Here is a 20,555-nt window from a genome sequence, read left to right as displayed (position 1 = left end):
AGGAACTTCAAAATCCACAGATTTCTGAATACTAGGGTTGAAAGTGTAGTTGTGGTTATAAGGTGGTGGCACCTCGTGATAACCAATTCCTCCCCTCTTTGCAGAGGTACCTTGATCACTAACGAGGTGATCTAGAATAGCTGAGGAATTTCGGAACTGCTCGAGTTTTCGGTTCAGTTCCACCACTTTCACCTGGTGGTCAGCAATCTGCTTTTCTCGTTCAGCAATAAGTTTAGTTTTTTCTTCTAAAACCTCATAACTTAGGTCAATTACATCAATTTTTTCAGCAAGTTTAGTTTTTAAGCTTTTGACATCTTTTTCACATGCTTTTATTTTAACTTTGTAACTGTTTTCTCTTGCCTTAGTAAAATGATGATCTTCTTTAAGAGTTTTAAATTCAGCATCTAAACGAACATACTGATCAGTTATGGTAGCAAGTTGCTCAGACAAATTCTCACATTTTGTACAAACAGGTTTAGAACTTACCTCGGAGGGTTGACCATCGTTATCTGCCATGAAAGCTTTCTCCTTACCAGTAGCTTTCTCCTCTCCAGTCATCTTCTCACAATCTTCATTTTCTACCTTAGCCATATTCGCCTGCTCACCAGTTTCATTCGCATGCAGGTTCCAGTTGTATTCACCGGCTTCTCTAGACAACATGGCATTGACTTCTTTACTAATCCCAGTAGGCTGTGCAGACCGGCCTTGACCCCGTTCAACTCTCTCGTTTCTGCATTCTTTAGCAAAGTGCCCATACTGTTGACAGTTATAGCACCTCACTTTAGACTTGTCGAATCCGGGCCTACCACCAACAAACTTTCTCCCCGTCTTATTCATGAAACGCTTGACTCGCCTCACTATCATGGCCATTTGCCATTGCAAATCCATCTCCTCCAGATCATCAGCATCGATCTGGTCATAATCCTCATCCAAAACAGCAGGGTCCACAATCTTCCCTTGTATGTAGTTCTCATATGAAGCAATAAAAGATGCATAGACTGCAAACTGCTCTTCAGCAGATTTGACACTCATTGGCATTTTGGAATAGTTATTGCTTGAGGCACTGGGAGAGAAACTACTGTTGGATGTTTGAGGTTTCGAAGCACTTGAACCTCCAGCAACAAAGCAAACATCACCGTTCATGTTTACTGAAACGTTTCCTTCATGAGAAGAGTTAGAACCTGACTCTCCTTTGGAGTAGTAAGCAGCAGATTCAGGCTTCGAACTTGAGCCTGAGTTAAGTTTGGCACCATACATACCAGGATCTTGAATCTGATCTGTTGGTGTCTCTTTACGAACCATATTAAGCTCAAAGGTTCTGAGCTTGTTTACTGCTGTCTCCAAATCATAATTAGGAAAGTCTCTGTCTTCCCTCATCAGAACTGTGTACATTTCCCACTTCGGTGGGAGAGCATCGAGAAGCTTTTCAACGATCTCTTCTTCTCGGTAAGCAATCGAATAATTGTTAAGCTCTGTCATTAGATGATAGTATCTGGTGATAATATCATCCAGTGATTCGTTCTTCAAATATTTGAAGACGGAGAACTGGGTCTTCAAAAGTTTAATCTTTGATGCACGGATACCCACGTTCCCCTCGAATCTATTTTCAAGAGCATCCCAAAGCTCTCTCGCAGAAGTGTACTTTCTGAAAGTGTGGAGAACCTCTTGAGGAAGTGCCATAGTTATAGCTGCATGGGCCTTGCTCTCGGCCTCATACATTTTCTTTTCTTCGTCCTCCATTTTGCTGTACTTCTTAACCACATCACGACCTTCGTATTGCATAGTTGGGGGGATATATCCATCCTGGATGCACACCCACATTTTTGCATCCTGATATTTAATGTATTGGATGAATCTGTCCTTCCATGCCACGAAGTCAGTTCCTTTCATCAACCTCGGGGCCTTAGTGGCTGACCCCGCTTCTACTTTCATCTTGACTAAATCGGAGATGTTAATTGACGACATCTTTGCGAAAACACGAAAACCCGAAAATTTAAAAAAAAATCTTCCAAACAGCACAGTAGGCGAAGTTAAGAATAACTTCGCTTGAAAGTTAACTTCGCTGGAAAGTGTAACTTCGCTGGGTCTTAAATTCGCTTGACTGGGCGAAGTTAAGAATAACTTCGCTTAGAATGAGCGAACTTAGGAGGTAAGCGAACTTGGGAGGTAAGCGAAGTTGAGGATAACTTCGCTTAATCCTTATATCTTCGCCGAAACCCTACTTCCAGTGACGGCAACTTCGCCTGAAGAACGGTAACTTCGCCCGATGAACAAGGAAACTGTTCAGATCTGATTTCGTCAATCTAGCAGTTTCCGATTGATGTAATGGCTTGAAAATGACTGTCAAACACGAGTATAACACAATCCCAATAAAAACACGTCCCGCGAATAGGTCAAACGAGACGTTTTCTACACCCGCGTGAAATCCCGAACCTCACAATTGAGCCGATGGCTCTGATACCAATTGTAACTTCCAGGACGGATCGTACACGAGATATCCCGATATACACAGGTGCGGAATCCCTGTGTAGATCGTTACGGACGTAGAATGTTAGCTCACGAACACACGTACACACAATACGAACAACCACACGTTATATTGATAACTCAAACCGAGATGCTTACAGACTCACGTCAATAGACTCACACGTAACTGAACTCGATAACCAAAACCCTAAAATGACCAACAGAAAAACCGAGCGTAAACAGTAACCCGTAGGTTACTTATATACACGACAACTTCGCCTCAGGCGAAGTTGTCAATAACTTCGCTCGTTGAACAAGTTCGCCTAAGCGAACTTGTCAACAACTTCGCTCGGTTAACAAGTTCGCCTAAGCGAACTTGTCAACAACTTCGCTGTTACACATATAATTACATAAACAATATTACAGACTCGATTACAGACTTTATACATATGAACTACTGACATATATGCACCAACAGTCCTTCACAACAACGGCCGCAAGAAAGGAATTAACCATCACAGAAGCAGATATTCGAAGAGTATTAAAGATTGCTGACCAGCCGGATTACAAGTATGAGAGAGGAAACAAAAATAAGCTGGAAGGTTTTGTTGCTCAGATGGGGTACGACACGGAATGGAAGAGCTTAGAGAAGAGTCATTTGTCACCATACTGGAGATTTCTCTTCCACATTGTCACTCATTGCTTCACAGACATTCGAGGTGGATTTGATAGCATGAGTACAAACTGGGTTCGTATTATGTCCGCATTGACCAACAAGGAGAAGTTCAACTACTCAAGACGGATATTTTTGTGCATGCTTGCGAACATCAAGAGCGGGGCTACATGGTTGATGTATCCGAGATTCGTGCAGCTGTTGTTAGATGATATGATTCCAGATGTCCCAAGGCCGGGATCCAAGAAGGCGAAAGACAAGAAGTCATATCCCGAGCCATATCATGTACACGAGATCAAGGTGTCAGTGTTTGGTGTGTTGTTGAGCACAAAGGACAGAGGTCATCAGTATACGGGACCACGACCTGGTCCTAAGTTTGGATTATTCGAGGAAAAAGAGCCTGCAAGGGATGAGGCATCTGTTGAGGAAGAAGAGGTTGATGAGCCAGAGACTGAGGGTGAGGAACAATCGTCTGATGAGCCAACTAAGGGCAGAACCAAGTCAAAGCATGACTTGAAACGGAAAGCCATGGAGGTTGAAGAGGAGGAAGAGGAAGAGCAGCCTCAGCTCAAACGCATTAGGAAAGTTGGAGACTCCCAGAAGTCATCTAAGCCTCTCGTCAAGCTTTCCTCTAAAGGTAAACCTTCTCCCCCTGTAGTAACCAAAGAAACCCTAGTCCGAGTACTTAGGGATTTAGATGTTTCCAAGATTCAACTACCAGCCTATAGGAAACCCAAATCCAGAAAGAATCCATGGCCAAACCCACTAAAACCCTACTCCATGATTCACCTGACTCATCACCCGAACCCCTAGATATTAACCAACCTGTTTCAACTTTCTTGCCTAGGATACCAGAATCACCACCTCACACACCACCAGACCTTAACCAACCCGAACCAGAGCCATCACTCTTAACCACACCACCAGAACAACCAACCCACACAAAAACCTCACCTTTCACACCACCACCCCAACCTGAAACCTTACCTACCCAACCTGAACCAACCTAAACCATCACATCACCCATCCAAACTACCATTGAACCCACCTTCTCCCTAATATTCCCATCCTCTATGTTTAGCTCTCCTATCAAATCTACAAGCCATTGGAGCCAAACCGTTATCACTTCACCAACCATCACTCAACCAATCATTTTGCCTATCCAAAGAACCTCACCACCCACTATGTCTGTCACTCAACCTTCCACCATCCTCTCACCCAAACCTATCTCCCGAGGAAAGTCTTCGACAACTCCATTATACGCCGATCCTATCCTCGATAGGATCGTCGCACTGGAGGAATCTAATGCAAGGCGAGCTGAACGAGAGATTGGACTCCTCAAGCTTAAAGGGGAGATGAAGCAAAAGGAAGTACAGGACGAGAAGGAAAAGGATGAGCTAAAAGCAAGAGTCCAAGTTCTGGAGGATGAAAAAGTTGTAGCTGAGGCTCAAAATGAAAATCAAATATTGTTGATCAACACGTTGCACACAAGAGTCCAAAATCAACAGGTGCTGATGCAACAAGAATCGATCAAGAATTCAGAGCTAAGGGCTGAACAAACAAGACTAGCCAATCGAGTGGCTACTCTTGAACGGGAGTTACCAAGTGCCAATGCCCTTAAAACAAGTGTCAATAAGAAGATTGAGGACGCAACAAGAAAGTGGAATCTTGAGAATGAAGCTACAAATTCAAGAGTTACGATCTTGGAAAATCAGCTGACATCCCCCACATCCTTGGATTCACTTCTAGCTGAAAATCAACACCTAACGACAGAGATTGAAAATCTCCAGGCTAATCAGGCTCTCCAAGATCGATCGAATGAACTCCAATCTAAGCTGATCGAGGAATTACACAACAAGCATCAAGTCTCTTCGACTGCGTTTCACAATTTGGAAACAATACTTGATGTTGTGTTTGGAAGTTGGAGGGGATCAGATGGGATGCTGAGATTTGGAGGGTCACAACCCACTGCAGGACCGAGTGTGTCTTTGCAAGGCTTACCGGGTGTGGATCGGAGTGAAGAGGTAACTGTTGGTAGTGTTTCTCAACAGGGTATCCAAGGAACAAGTGAGGTTGATACCGGCTTGGTTTCTGAACAACAACCTCCACCTCAGACTCAAGCTGGTGGTGAAGAAGAAGGTAATGTGGAACAAGATAAAGAAGATGATGGTGAGGATGACGGTGACGACGATAAAGATGATGATGTACACGACAACTTTGATGATGATGATGATGATGATGGTGATGGTGGCAACGGTGGTGGTGGAGATGGAGGGGCCGGGGCGGCAGGAGGTGGAGGTGGAGATAACACTCAATCACCTCCACACTCTCAACACGATGCTCAAGACCCTGCTAACCCCGGTTCAGCCAGCAAAGTCAGAGAGGATGACTCACTACTTGACAGCTTGTATAAAGATATCATCTCTCCGACTGACAATACAAGTGTGATCGATGATTTTATTAATGCAGGTATGAGCTTTGAGGAATTCATCGAGAGAACGGGAACGGAGGAGGTAGTAAATGAACAAGACGATGACATTAACTACTCGCCATATCCGGATACTCCTCCTGCTCAAGCTTCAGAGGCTCTTGCAACCGATCCTGTCATTGACCATCCGCCAAAGAAGAAGCGAAAGACACACATTGTCTCAAGCTGTGCGTCTGCCCGCGTGCTCAACTATCCGTATCATGACGACTCGCTGATCGTATACGCAAAGTACGACCAGCGGAATAGCGTTTGGGCCATTAGACGTTACAGCGGGGACCTCATCTATCTCAGTCATCACGAGCTGAAGACTCTACCTGAGCTTGATCTGAACTATCTAAAGAAAGCTCTAGGTTATGGTGCTGCTGGAAGTACGCTGGAAAGTTGGGTCCCGACTTATCTACAGCGTCAATCGAGAGTCAACTACAAAGACTTCGAGCCGAATAAGGGTCGCAAGTACAAGAACCCAAAAGAAATAAACCCGACTACCGGAGAGCCTCGCACGATGTGGAGATACAAGGCGCCGAAATAATGTCACGAGATTTATCATGGCAAGCCTTATCTTCCCAACACTCTCCGAGACTTCATCGATTGGGAGTTCGACAACACAACCGGCGAGGCCGTCATTCACTGTCGTGATATGCACGAGATCAAATTGTTTGACGTCATGAGCTTGTGGGACTACACATTGAAGATGTGAAGAAGCTCTACAACAAGCCACTGGGAACCGTCGAGGATTTGGGACGTCAGAATACCGACCGGATAGTGGAAGCCTTCAACAAGTTCGTGCGTAGACTTGTTGAACTTCCACTAACCGAGGACGAATGCTTGGTATACGACACCGACGGGTTCCAATACTAAAGACTAGAGAGAGATTGTTAGGCCCTGTTTTGTATATTTAGTCTTTTGTATTGATTCGGTTATGTATTTGGGCCGATAGGTCATTTTGTACGTAGTTGGGCCACGGTCCATTGTAAAGAAGCCCATTGGGCCTTAGTGTATATAAAATATGCTTCTCATGCATGCCTCCCTATAAATAGGGTGCATGCCATGAGGAACTAAGACTTTTGGCAATTCCTCAAACTCTTTCTCTTTCTCTTTCTCTTTCTCTTTCTTTTTCACCCGCAAATAACAATTTCAAGATCCGAGACCTCTTAGGTGACTTAGTGTGATTTCCGCTAGCACTAAGTTTGGTTGATCCAAGACACGTTGTTAGATCCACCCACTACGGGACCTACATCCGGCTGTTTGTAGACCTTTATTTATTTATTTTTTTTGTAATCACTTGCGTTACATTGTGTTTTCAACATAATTTATTGTGCATTGGTTTTTTGAGTAATGGCCCGCAACCGTGGGGAGCGAATACGATCTTGTTGGGAGGTTAGGCAAAACAATCCATGAAATTATGACAAATCTTTTAAATGCAGCTAATAATTTTTTTATAAAATGTTGTGGGTTTTTCATGTTTTATTTTGCGTGTAGATGTTGTAATGACAAATATGTTGGTGACATACAACATGGAAGATCAAAGCATCGGATGGACAGATTATGATTGTAAGTGTATATTCTTATTAGGGTAAAACACGTTTCAGGCTGAAATGGATCATTTTCTAATACGGATTAACGGGTCAAACCATACAAGGGGGATTGTCTGGTGTCCCAAAAATATTATTGCATTTATAATATGGATCTTTGTTGTTTTCATTTTCAGGCTTTTCGAGCATTAAAGTGAAAGACAAAGAGAGTGGCGAAGTTTATAAGGTCGGAGGCTCGGAGCTCATAATATCAAATGGTCGAGTCCGAGAGGGAGTTCTAGTCATGCTAATGTGTCGGGTATGTATTGTTGGTGTTCATTATAGCTACAAAAATAATAATGTATTAGTAGCAAGAGTTGAACTTGTTCTTGATGGGAGTGTGTAATAATAAAATATGTGATATCAAGTTCAAATCTATCATTCTGTTTGGTCGCATAGTTTTCTTAAATTGGTCGATTTGGGTTATATCAATAAATGTAAGGAAATAAAATATTTTTATTAAAATAATCTATAATACACTTAAATATTCTTCTTTATTGAAATCTCAGGTACTTACTAATTATTCTTAACACCACAATTTTACAAAATCTGTTACCGTTGATCACAGTTCGACGGATTAAAAACAATCAAAACATTCGAAAAGAAAAAAAAAACATAAATGAATAATAACATGTTTAATAAACACGTCGTGTTTAGGTTGAATTGTTTAAACCATTTAATTAAAAAGATTGACATGTCAACTAGTTTAAGGGTTAACGTATATTTTTACGTAAGTGGAACACACCAACCTATTTATGAGATGTTTAAACCATTTATTACAACCAAACCCATTTACAACCAATTTACATCCCCACAAACTAGTCACACAGATTGTGTTCAGGTTCATCTCAACCCGTCTGTCAATCTATAACACTAAACCGCTAGTTAAAATACACAAATAGTAAATAGGTTTCTTGCTTATCATTTTACAGACAATAGAAGGAAACGGTTACATTTTCTTCCAAAGTAAAATTAATTTTGACTTCTTAACCTTACCAAACCTTTCCAAAAATATAAAAACACTCACCATGTGCGCAGATAAAAGCGTTCACGCCCGGACGAGAAAAACTTTCATATCAAAACGTCATCATTACGCCGTTTTAACAGCTTAACTACTATTTTAGTTCGCGCGCGGACAAGAAAAATTTTGGTATCAAAACGTTGTTTTAAAAGCTTAATTACTATTTTCAGTTGAATCATTCTGAATAAGAAAACGGTTAGATAAATAAAATTCAACATAAATGACTAAAAGCCAAAAGAAACAAGAGTATATACATTAGCATGCACACATCATTTTATATGTAAATGTGCACGGGTACTATTTTACATCAGCAAACGCACACACATATTTTTCTACGTCACTATGCGCACGTATCGCGTGCATACATCCATCAAGGAACAAATAACATTTAACTTCTTTTATATATAAAAATATTTTCATATAAGGTAGTAGCATTTACACGTGTATACAGAGACAGCTCAACCACTTCCTCAACCACTTTAAGAAGCCTAAAGCAATAAATATACTGTTTGGTTACTACGGTTCAGTCGCATAATAAATTAATGGTCATGTTATAAATCCTAATATATAAAACCGGTAAAAGTATACAATTTAAAGTACTTCAAATTTTATACTTTTTAAGTAAATATTTAGTTGAATAAATAACCAGGAAGTAGTTTATTCAAAGGCACATGGAATCCTTCCCACTCGTTCGTTTTCTCTTGTCACGTGTTATTCTCTTGTCTATTCTTACTTTTTTTTCCCATCTCTATCTCATATTAATTATACATTAACCGTACATGTTTTTAAATTCATTTTGATTTCTATAATTTCTTTTACAAAACGTATTTTATTTTTTAAAAAAAAGTTAGGTTTGTTTATTAAACTTCTTTATAAATTGAACATTTTTCATTATTTAACTTCTCTAATATGAATTATATATATATAAACATTTACATATATGAATCATTTTAGTCTTTAAAACTTACTCGGGCTCATTGTTAAAAACACGTGGATTTTTAACTGAACCAGGCCCGTCTTGTTTTTCTCTGTATAACCGTAATATCTTTCTTTCTATTCATATATTTCCGATCAAAACCATATCGATTCTATTTTACTGCAAATTCTTCAACTAATTGAAAGTTTTCTTTCACTGATGGCATGTTCATTTTGTTTCGATTGTACCAGTTATGTTCTTATAATACTAATCTACTTTAGTTACCATATTTTTAATGTATCATCTAATGTTGTATCGAAATGAATATTTAGAGATTTATGATTTATTTTTAAGTTTGTGAATTATAGTTGCAATTTAACTTTGTACTCATTTAATGTAATACTCAGCTTTATTTATCATTCTTTTAAGTTGTTCAACATGACACCAAACCCGGCCTACTCAACTTCAACCAATCTACACGGTACTAAACTTGATCACCGCCTTCGTCCCTTCACTCAACGCATGCTTCGCCAACTCACCAGGCAACACAAGCTTCACCGCAATCTCAATCTCCCTCGACGTGATAGTCGGCTTGTTATTGTACCTAGCAACCCTTGACGCCTCCTGCGCGAACTTCTCAAAGATATCGTTGATAAACAAGTTGATTACGCCCACGGCTTGCCTTGAGATCCCTAAATCCGGATGCACTTCCTTCAACACCTTCAATATGTAGCTCTTGTACGTCTCCACGGGTTTCTTGGATCTTTTTTTCTTCTTGTCCGTGGCTGCGGACGCCTCCTTAGGGAGGGTTTTTTCGGCTAGAGGGTCTTCTTCGGCCGCTGGGGTTTTTTCGGTCGAGTTCTTTTGTGCCTTTGGTGCCATTGAAATCGTTATGCGAAGGATGTTTGTGTTTGTTTGATGGAGTTAATAAAGGTGGTGGTGTAGTAATTTGGTGTGTTGTTATTGGTTGATATTTAGTTAAGATGGGTTGTGAATTTAAGCCGTGGATTATGTGGGATTAATGTTATTATACGGTAGAGATTAAATGTATGAAAGCACAGAAATTCATGTGGAAACTGACGAGCTGACCAATGTTTTTTTTTTTTAACATACAATAAATTCTTCAAATAACCTATTGCTAAATTCATCACATTGGGATACATTTATCTTTCGATCCGGGGAAAACCCTCACATAAGGCAAATGCCCGTGAACACTTCTTCGAATGCACGATAGTGCGAAGATTTGAGTCGCTCATCAACAGATTTGAGTCGGTTGCCTCTCTCATCAACAGATTTGAGTCGCTCGTCACCAAAATGAGAAGTGTCGGTATCATCAATGGTTGTTTCAGACCAACTTGAAGCTGTTGAATTCACTGCCTTATACATGGAGCATCAATGTGGTTACCATCAAAAGAACCACAAACCTGTATACCATCACTCTCAGAGTTGGCTTCTACCATCAAGTCTTTTGAAATAATGATAAGCTCCAAATGAACAATCAATCCAAAGAAAATAAAGTTGGGACAAGTAATAAAGTTGGGACAAGTGCTGCCGGTAAAAGTAGTCATGCATGTCCTATCATTCCCGACACATCACCAGCTGATGAGGTAAATCACAATATTTGTTCTCAAGCATGCATCAACAAATTTAAATACTATAGATATCATCAAGACGAAGTTTTGAAAGAAAATGCAAAACTTCGTCAATTGAACACTGAATATGTAAAAGCTGACAATATTTACATTGAAAAGATCAAAACTCATCACGATAATGTAGCAAATCTTAGACTTGAAATTTTTCGAGAAAAACATAATGTCATTTATTATAAAGACATAATTAATGATTTAAAAGAAGAAATTAAGAAATTAAAACTCGAAGATTCTGATAAGAAAGAAAAAGAAAAACAAGTTGAAAGATTTGAGGCATCATCTGAATAATTAGATGATCTTATTGGAGCCCAGAGAATAGCTAAAGTTAAACAGGGTTGGGGTACGATTACACTGCCGTACCACCACCATTCAATGATAACTACACCAATTTGCCCCACTTTAGCTATAATACTTTTCCAGATAAAGAAATGGAATACGGGGTTGGTAGAATACCAACGCCTGTGAAATTTGTTCCTGCTGCCTCTCAAACTGCTGCTCCAGGCCCATCATCTGATAAATCTGACATCAATGTGTCTTGTGTAGTAGCTGGTGATGTAAATGGTGGTGAATGTGGGACGGTTAACCTGGGTTGTAAACTAAAAAGAAAGTTAGAACCACGTTTTGAATCATGTGTGGATCTAACCAAAACTATTAACAATCCAGTTTGTAATAAAGTTTGTGAATCCATGCTGGGAAGTTTAAAGTCAAGGCCAAATTATGTATTTTGTGAAAATTCAAGTGATGATAGTTGTACAAACGTTTGCAATGAAAATGAATGTTCTTCTTTTGACTCAGATTATGAAACCGTTTGTGATGACACTTTTGTTGAAAAATGTGTCAACGAAAGTAGGCCTGTTGAGGTGAACATATCAAGTTGTTTATCATCAAGTTGTGAGACTGAGGATAATTCATGCAAAAGCAAAGTTTTTGAAAATGAAAAGGCAAGTACTTCTTGTAAATATGTTCCACCAAATAAACGATCATTTTCTTAAATAACCAATCAATTTAGAAATCCTCAGCCATACAACTTCTGTGACAACAACTACTATGGTCATTATCAACAAAATTTTGTTGATCCATATTACACAAATGTGTTTTATAATCATGTTCCTTTCCAAGGATCACCTTTCCCACCACACCAACCACATTATAGTTCAGATGAGTTCTTTGGCACTCCTAGGAGAAAGTGTTGTTTTGTGTGTGGTCACTCTTCTCACCTTGCAAGACATTGCAAGCACTGGTTCAAGCAACAGCTTGATATTCAAAGGCGGCTTAGTCAGTCCCCAAAAGGAGCTTTTAGTAGCCCTGATTCAAAGACTGATCAAGCTGATAGTAAACCCAGTGAAATGGATGTGAGATCCAAAGTAAATAAAGTAAAACACAAAAAGAAACCTTTTTGGAAAACCAAGAAGGATAAAATCAAAAAGGATCCTAAGACTGTAAAGTCTGAGGATTCACCAAAAATAGTTTCAAAATCAAGAAAAAAAAAGTCCAAAACTGACAAAACCAAGGAACAAGTTTTTGCTTGGATTCCTAAGGACTGTTTTTCATCAAGTGAGGCTTCACTAAGAAATAAATGGTTTTCAGGAAATAAAATCAAGTTTGGTCGATTTACGGTTGACCTTCCCGGGACAAAAGTGTGCCGGGAACCCATGTCTATTTGAATGATTAGTGCATGCAGGGTTAATCAAGGAGGACTATCAATAGTATTAGGTACTTAGATAGTGATTGCACCCGGCATATGATGGGAGACGAACCCTTGCTATTTGATGCTATACCATTCGATGGCGGATTCGAGTCTTTCATAAGCGACATGGGAGGACAAACTTCAAAGAAGGGAAGCCTTGTTTAAATGGTTCAACAACTTTTCGAGCGTTTCTCAAACTAACCTCGTCCAACTACTTCTCTCAAGTGATGGATCCTGCATCAGCTGTTGGGTCTCAGTTTGAATCTCTTCAACTTTTTCATACAATGTGATAATGCTTGCTTAATATAGTCCATCTGACAACAACTTTGCTGACCTTTTCACTAAAGCCATCGATCATACCCGATTTGAATTTCTGGTCGAATCGTTCGGCATGATCAACTTTGATTAAAACAACCTATCTATCTTTTTGATATAAAATTGTAAATATTTTTCAAATATGTCACAATTTTAGAGGGAGAAAATGAGTTAAGTTTAACTCACCAAAAAGATTTTCAATTCATCTTAAGAAAAGCAAAAACAAATCATTTGATTTACCAAAAAGATTTTATATTACTTTTAAGAAAATCTAAAAGGAATTGTCCCGTTTAGAGGGAGCTCCTTCTTAGAGGGAGTCGGATATTTAAAATTTTTAAAATTTTGAGAAATTGATCCGACCATTGGAAAATGATAAGAAATTATCTCTAACGATTCTAGCACATGAAAAGAGTAGATCAAAAGCCAACAAGATCATTGCTTGATGTGTAGATAGGCTTGACAAATGAGTAAGTGTCATAGTGATATAAACTTAAATATCTGCCTATGCTAGTGGTTACACGTTATGAAGCGGTTGCCGACTCCAACTAAAGTCATATTAATGAAGGCTGAAATGCAATTAAACATGTCATACCCAAGCCTCTCTTTACCTTATCATAGTTATCTTATGAAAAATCAGTGTCATTTTTAATTTTTATTGAGTCAAGTAAAGCGTCAAGAAAAGAAAGAAAAAGAAAAACAAAAGAGTCAGAAAAGAAAAAGAAAAATCAAGAAAAAGAGTCAGAAAAAGAGTCAGTTCTAGGAATTTTAAATTCTGCGTTATTTCTTCACTTATTTTGATTCAAGCCTTGGACTTTCTCCTGTGCGATAATATGGTATTATCTGACCTGATTGTTAAGCCCCTGAATCTTCTGCTTTGTTTTATTTTCTTTCTTTTGTTCAAGCCTTGGACTTTGTCTGCGCGATAATATGATATTATCCGACCTGATTGTTATGGCCTGAACTTCTGCTTTATTTTAATCTTTCTAGATCGAGTTAAGTGTACAAAGCTTCAAGTGCACAAAGTCAAAGTGTCAAGTGTGTTAATAAGATTACTGTGATCAAATAAGAAAGGTTTAAGTCAAGTTGAGGTGACATGTGAAAGGAAATTAAGCCCGAGGTATGATGGAATCTGTAATTTGTCAGATTAAATGGGGACCACACAAGCATTGTGCCTAATTGTACCTTAACGTATCATGTTGACATCAAAATACTTGTTAAGTTTAAAGTGGACAAATTATATCTACAATCGACTTTGGGTTCTTGGCATAATAATGTCCAAATAGAAGTGTGATCTAAAACGTTAACAGATAATGTGATTCCATGTTGTGATCTTTCTCAGAAAAATAATTTAGTAAACGTTTAAAGTAAATATTTTTGATATATAATATTAATTTCATCTTTACTCCTATCTTACTTTTGTTTTATTTTTGTTTCAACTTCAAAATATTATGTATATATTTTCTTTATTTTTAAAATATATGAAAATGCCAAAAAGATTTTAAACTTTTATTATGTTCGTACATATTTTGTTAAACTTTGTTTCATTCAAAATCATGTGTTTTGTTGTCAAGGTCGTTCATGCAAAGTTCGTTGAAAATCTGGGACTTAAACAAATCATTTACAAGTTGAGAGACTGAAATTGGGAAGGTCTGTGAACAAATTCTTCTTTGACCCTCGAGAGGGTCTATGAACGAATCTTTTTCGTTCTAAGTTTTGTGCAGTTATACATGGACAGGTAGATCAAGATCAAGTCTGCTTGGAGTTGCAGATGTTGAAGCACTTAAAAGAAAACGAGAACGTGAAAGATGGTGGTTGAACCTAAAAAGGAACTGATTATATCTGAAGACAAGGAAAGAAACCAGTCGGCTCAAGAAAGTCAATAAAAGAAAATTAGATGTCGAGCCTCCTGCATCTGATGTTTCTAAAATTTGCTGTTGCCGATCCTTCCCAGAAAATAAGATAAGAACTGGAAAATAAAGAACTGTTCAAGATCCAATCTGGTTCAAGATCTTGGATCAAGACAAGTACTAAGTTTCAAGAAATAAAGACGAAGCAAAGAACTTGACGAAGGTTCCTCGACATATTCAATCCTAGAGGGAGATTGTAGGGCCAATATTATATATTGTTTTTAGGATTGTGTATGTCGTTTTAGTTTGTTTTTAGTCGGTGTAGTACGTACTCGGTACGTTTATTTTGTAAGTTTATTGTGTAAACTTTGGAGAAATGGGGACCCTATATAAGGGCCACTTAACCCATTTCCCCGCTCCAACTCTTCACTACTTCAAGAGAATAAAGTTTCTCTTTCTCTCACCCACTTCTCTCCTTTTCTCTCTTTTAGAAAATAAACCAAACAAACTAAGATCCGAGATCCGAGTGTCGTTGGTGATTTCCGCTAACCAACAACACGGATTGATCCGAGTCAAGTCTTGAGATCCATCTAGAGGACCTACAGAAAGCAATTCAAGTGGATAAGGACTTTGTAAAGCTTCCAGCGTATATGTTCAACACCCCAACAAAACAGGGAGTCATTATTGATAGCGGTATAACTTTGGCTTATTTTCCTCAACAGATTTACAGCCAGTTAATGGAAATGGTAACTAAACTATTGATTTTCTAGTGCCTTACATTTCTTTATAAATAAAATAAAACAAAACGTTTCTTTAAATTTTTTTTTCTCATTGTTGACTATTGACCTAGGTTATGGCTGCACAACCGGGTGTCGAAGTTCACACATTTGACAAGAAGTTAAGTGTTACGCAGGCAAGGGAAAGTAAGGGTTCTTTTATTAGCAAGTTACATTACTTAAAATTTTAATTTGTAGTCGATTATTTTTAAGCTTTCTTGATATATTAAGCATTTTTATGAAGTAGAATTTATATTGATACCGCAGTGTAGATAATGCTTTCCCAATTGTCACATTTCACTTTGTCAATGCTATGAAGTTAAGAGTTCATCCGAGTCAGTATATTTTCAGAACTCAGGTATATATATGCTCCAGCTTTTTATAGACCATTATTTATTTAAATTTTGTAATCATTTACTTTAACATTGTGTTTTCAGGATAATTTGTTGTGCATTGGTTTCTTGAGTAACAGCCTGCAATCGAGGGGAGCGAATACGATTTTGTTGGGAGGTTAGGCAAAACATGGAATTATGACAGATCTTTTAAATGCTTAGCTAACAATTTTTTTAAAAAAATTGTGGGTTTTTCAAGTAGTTTTTGCATGTAGATATTGCAATGACAAATAAGTTGGTGACATACAACATGGAAGATCAAAGCATCGGATGGACGGATTATGATTGTAAATGTATACTCTTATCAAGGTAAAAAGGCGTTTCAGGTTGAAATGAATCATTTTTTAATACGGGTCAACATGTCAACCAGACCAGAATGGGTTGCCTGATGTCACAAAAATAATATTATTGCATTTATAATATGGATCTTTGTTGTTTTCACTTTCAGGCTTTTCGAGCATCAAAGTGAAAGACAAAGAAAGTGGCAAGGTTTATAAGGCAGGTGCTCATAATATCAAATGGTCGAGTCCGAGAGGGAGTTCTAGTCGTGCTAATGTGTCGGGTTTTGTATTGCTGGTGTTCAATATAGCTACAAAAATAATAATGTATTAGTAGCAAGAGTTGAACTTGTTCTTCATGGGAGTGCGTAATAAATAAAATATGTGATATCAAGTTGAAATCTTTCTGTTTGTTTACTTCGCTTACATAATTTTCTTAAACGGGTCGATTTGGGTTATATCGATAAATATAAGGAAATAAAATATTTTAAATATTCTTCTGTTATTAAAATCTCAAGCAATTACTAATTATTCGTAACACCACAATTTTATTGATTATTTACAAAGTCTGTTACCGCTGATTACGGTTTGGGTTTGTTTTGATGATTTAATTTCAACTAATATTAAAAACAATCAAAACACTGGAAAAGGAAAAAAAAACAAAAATGAATAATAACATGTTTAATAAACACATCGTGTTTAGTTTGAGTTGTTTAAACCATTTAATTAAAAAGATTTACCTGCCAAATAGTTTAAGGGTAAATTAAATATATTTTTACGTAAGTACAACACACCAACCTATTTATGATATGTTTGAGCCATTAATTATTAACCAACCCGTTAACCAAATTTACATCCCCATAACCTATACACATATTGTGTTAAGGTTCATCTCAACCCATCTATCAATTCAAACCATTACCGCTAGTTTAAACTTTAAATACACAAATGGTAAATAGTAGCTAACTATAGGGCTATGGTACTAAACCCGGCTTACGACCTTAATTTATTATGTCTGGCTTATTTTATTATATGGACTAATACAATATTATTGGGCTGAGGGGGTTTTGTGGAGGTAACCCTAACTGGGCTAGGCCCATTATGGTACCATGATGGTGGCCATGAGGCTCCCTATATAAGGAGGTCTTCACCTCCTTATTAAGGGTTGTTGTTCTCAATAAGAGCCACCACCATAACCATTTTTGTGTCTGTAAACAAGAGATCCTCGAGATTTCTTAGCAGTCACCTCCACACCCCCAAAAACCATTGCAGATCTCAAGCTACCGGAGAAGAAGATCGAGTCGTGGTTACATCATCCCGTAGAAGACGATCCGAACTATGCCTGGTACGTTTCGTGTTTCTTCATTGGCGCCATCCGTGGGACCGGAAAAAGAACCACACCTCAATCTTCTCGGTTTCATGCCTGATCTGTTCTATGGAAGTCCAAAAATCCGTAGATCTGAAAATATTTCTAGATCCGGAAATATACAAGAAGAAATACCACCAAACTTTTGGGAAAACCCTTAGATCTGTGTTTTTCTAAGTGAAATATACCAGATCTAGTTATGATTTTTTCAGATCTGGGTTCGTTTGAGCAATAGTCACATTTCATATTCATAGATCTATAAATCCTTTCAGATCTGTTGGTTTTTACATAAAACCTACCTGATGTGGATATTCAAAATCTCTAAATCTATGAATATATTTTATGGTGTCATACCAAATAATAATAAAAAGTAATGAGGGCACTGTCTCATACAAGGGAACAAGATATGAAAAGGTGACAGGAGGTCATATTGAAAGGCACGCACATGCTTTGCCTTGATTAGAGCACCAAACTATTAAGGGTTGGAAAATTGACATAAAAATCGGTGTGCTCGCCATCCGCACTCCGGCGTCCGCATAACCCATCCGCGGTACATAGGAGCATCTTCCGCGGATAACATAAACAGCTTCAGCAAGCAAAGTTCCCGCAAGGCGTTATCAAAGCCTTGAGGGTCAACTTCAGCTTCCACAAGAAAAGCTTCCGTGAGCCGTGAGCAAAGTTCCCGCGAGGCGCAATCAAAGCCTTGGGGGTCAACTTCAGATTCTGCATGCGCGCTCCCGGCGATTACTCTCCGCCACAGCGGGTTGCATGCGCGCTCCCGGCGATTACTCTCCGCCACAGCGGGTTGCATGCGCGCTCCCGGCGATTACTCTCCGCCATGCATGCGCGCTCAACTCTCCGCCATGCATGCGCGCTCAACTCGCCGCCATGCATGCGCGCTCAACTCGCCGCCATGCATGCGCGCTCAACTCGCCGCCTTGCAAGCGCGCTCAACTCTCCGCCATGCATGCGCGCTCAACTCTTCGTCATGCATGCGCACTCAACTCTCAGCCGCTATGCATGCGCGCCCGCGGATCACCACTCCGCCGCCATGCATACGCGACCTTGGATCACCACTCCGCCTCCATGCATGCGCGTACCGCAGATCAACACTCCGACGCCATACAAGTGCGCTGCGGACACTCTCCCGGCCATGCATGCGCCGCATCGGAGGAACACCCCGACGCCATGCATGCGCAGTGCCGAGGGTCACTTACCGCGGGTCAGCACCTGCGTGCCACCATGCATGCGCGCCGGCGGGTCCTCTCTCCGCCGCCATGCATGCGCAGTGCCGAGGGTTAAGACTCTATTGCCATGCATGCACGCCACCAGAGATCAAGTCTGTTCCATGCATGCGCACTGCTAAGGGTCACTTAACACGGGTCTGTTATGAACGTCGCGGGTCTTTATGAACGCTAAGGGTCACTTACCGCGGGTCACATGTGTGTTCCTTAGAATAAATTCCAAACAGCTGGAGGTCACCCACACACGCATATCGGTGCTCCTCCATCACCACTGGAGCAACTAAAGTTAACAGTCGGAAAAACTCCGCCACCGCGGAAATATCCATGTTCCGCCGTGATGCATGCGCGCCCGCGAGTCATCACTCCGTCGCCATGTATGCGCACCCGCGGAAACCACCATGCGGGTCGGAAGACGACTCCATGCCTTCGGTTTTACACAGAAGACTCCGCCTCAATGCATGCGCGCCCGCGAGTAACCGCTCCGCCGCCATGCATGCGCACCGCGGATCAAAACCCCATGCGGGTTGGAAGACGACCCCATGCGGATCAAAAATAGTACAATATGAGCTTGGAAGACGACACCATTCATGGGCGCCGTACTCCGACATAACAAACTCTGACCAAGGCGGGTCACCTGCAAGTTCCGCAGGTAAGCACCCGACCACCGTTCATGTGCGCCGATGGGTTTCAACAATACGTCACCATGCCTGCGAGCTAAGGATCATCGCGTCACCGTGCATGCATGCGTGTCCCGCTGATCAACTCTGCTCCGCCATGCGTGCGCTTCCGCAGATGAACAATCCGCCGCCATGCATGCGCGCCATGCACATGTTGCACTCCACCGACATGCTTGCGCGCCGCTGCTGATAGTGCACTACGCCTTCATACGTCATGCGCGCAGCCGCGAGTCATCACTTCGCCACCATGCATGTGCGCCCACAAGTCACCACTCCGCCGCCATGCATGCGCACTACCAAGGATCAAGATTCCGCTGCCATGCATACGCGCCATCGGAGATCAAGTCTCCGCTTCCATGCATGCACACCGTTAAGGATCACCCACCACCTCCGCCGAGGAGCCGCGCCTCTAATTTGTTAGATCCACGAAGTCCGCTTGTCTGCACCGCGCTTGATAAAAAGCAAATTTTACAAAGTATAAAATGTCCAAGAAAGTTTATACACGTGCGAAGGAAAAACCCGTTTATAACCGTGACCCGCGAGTCAGAACTGCGATCCGCATGCACACCAAACTTTGATCTGGCTATAACTTCAAAGCGTCAACAGATTTTAATTAAAGGATGTCGCAGAAGATCTGATTCCGGTTTCTCCAAACCAGAATGTTTGTGTTATAAGTTTGAGGAGTTTCATCTCAAATTCTAGCTTTTCTTTTGAAATTGCACCAATAAAGCAATAAGTTGGGAAAAAATATTGGTTTCACAAAAATTCAATACAGCTGGTTTAATTTGGGGGAACATTATCTGACATGCATGTAGCCTTGTCACCTCTAATAATATTATGTCACTTTAGACATTAATTTATATATTATTACCATCACGTCCAAGTGAGAGAATGTGAAGGCCACCATCTCGCAAGTCATAAAGCCGTTGTGTACCAGAATCAAGGCCACCAGCGCACCTCCACACCATCAGAGCTACGGTACCATACCTGTGCATTAGAACCGCAGTTATTACTTAAACGCTTAGCCAAAACAGACCGCATGCGCGCTCCGGCGATTCACGCCATAGTGGGCCGTATGCGTGGTAATGACAGATCAATTGTGTGCTCCCGCATATCCATGAAGCCACATGCGCGTTCCGGCGATTCATGCCATAGCGGGCCGCATGCGCGCTAAGCGATAAATGACGGA

At 40.2% G+C, this 20,555-nt stretch overlaps 1 pseudogene; it reads left to right on the top strand.

Moving 5' to 3' along the window:
* Positions 1–16,470, top strand: part of LOC143571522 (aspartic proteinase 36-like) — a 36,417-nt pseudogene extending 19,947 nt beyond the window's left edge.
* The last annotated feature ends 4,085 nt before the right edge of the window (positions 16,471–20,555 follow it).

The sequence above is a fragment of the Bidens hawaiensis genome, unplaced genomic scaffold (genome assembly GCF_021521415.1).
Source record: "Bidens hawaiensis isolate Kalapana, Puna unplaced genomic scaffold, B.hawaiensis_p1.1 tig00025384_1, whole genome shotgun sequence".
Taxonomy (NCBI): Eukaryota; Viridiplantae; Streptophyta; class Magnoliopsida; order Asterales; family Asteraceae; genus Bidens; species Bidens hawaiensis.
The sequence above is the reverse complement of the archived record's forward strand: the minus strand, read 5'-3'. Positions and strand labels throughout refer to the sequence as shown.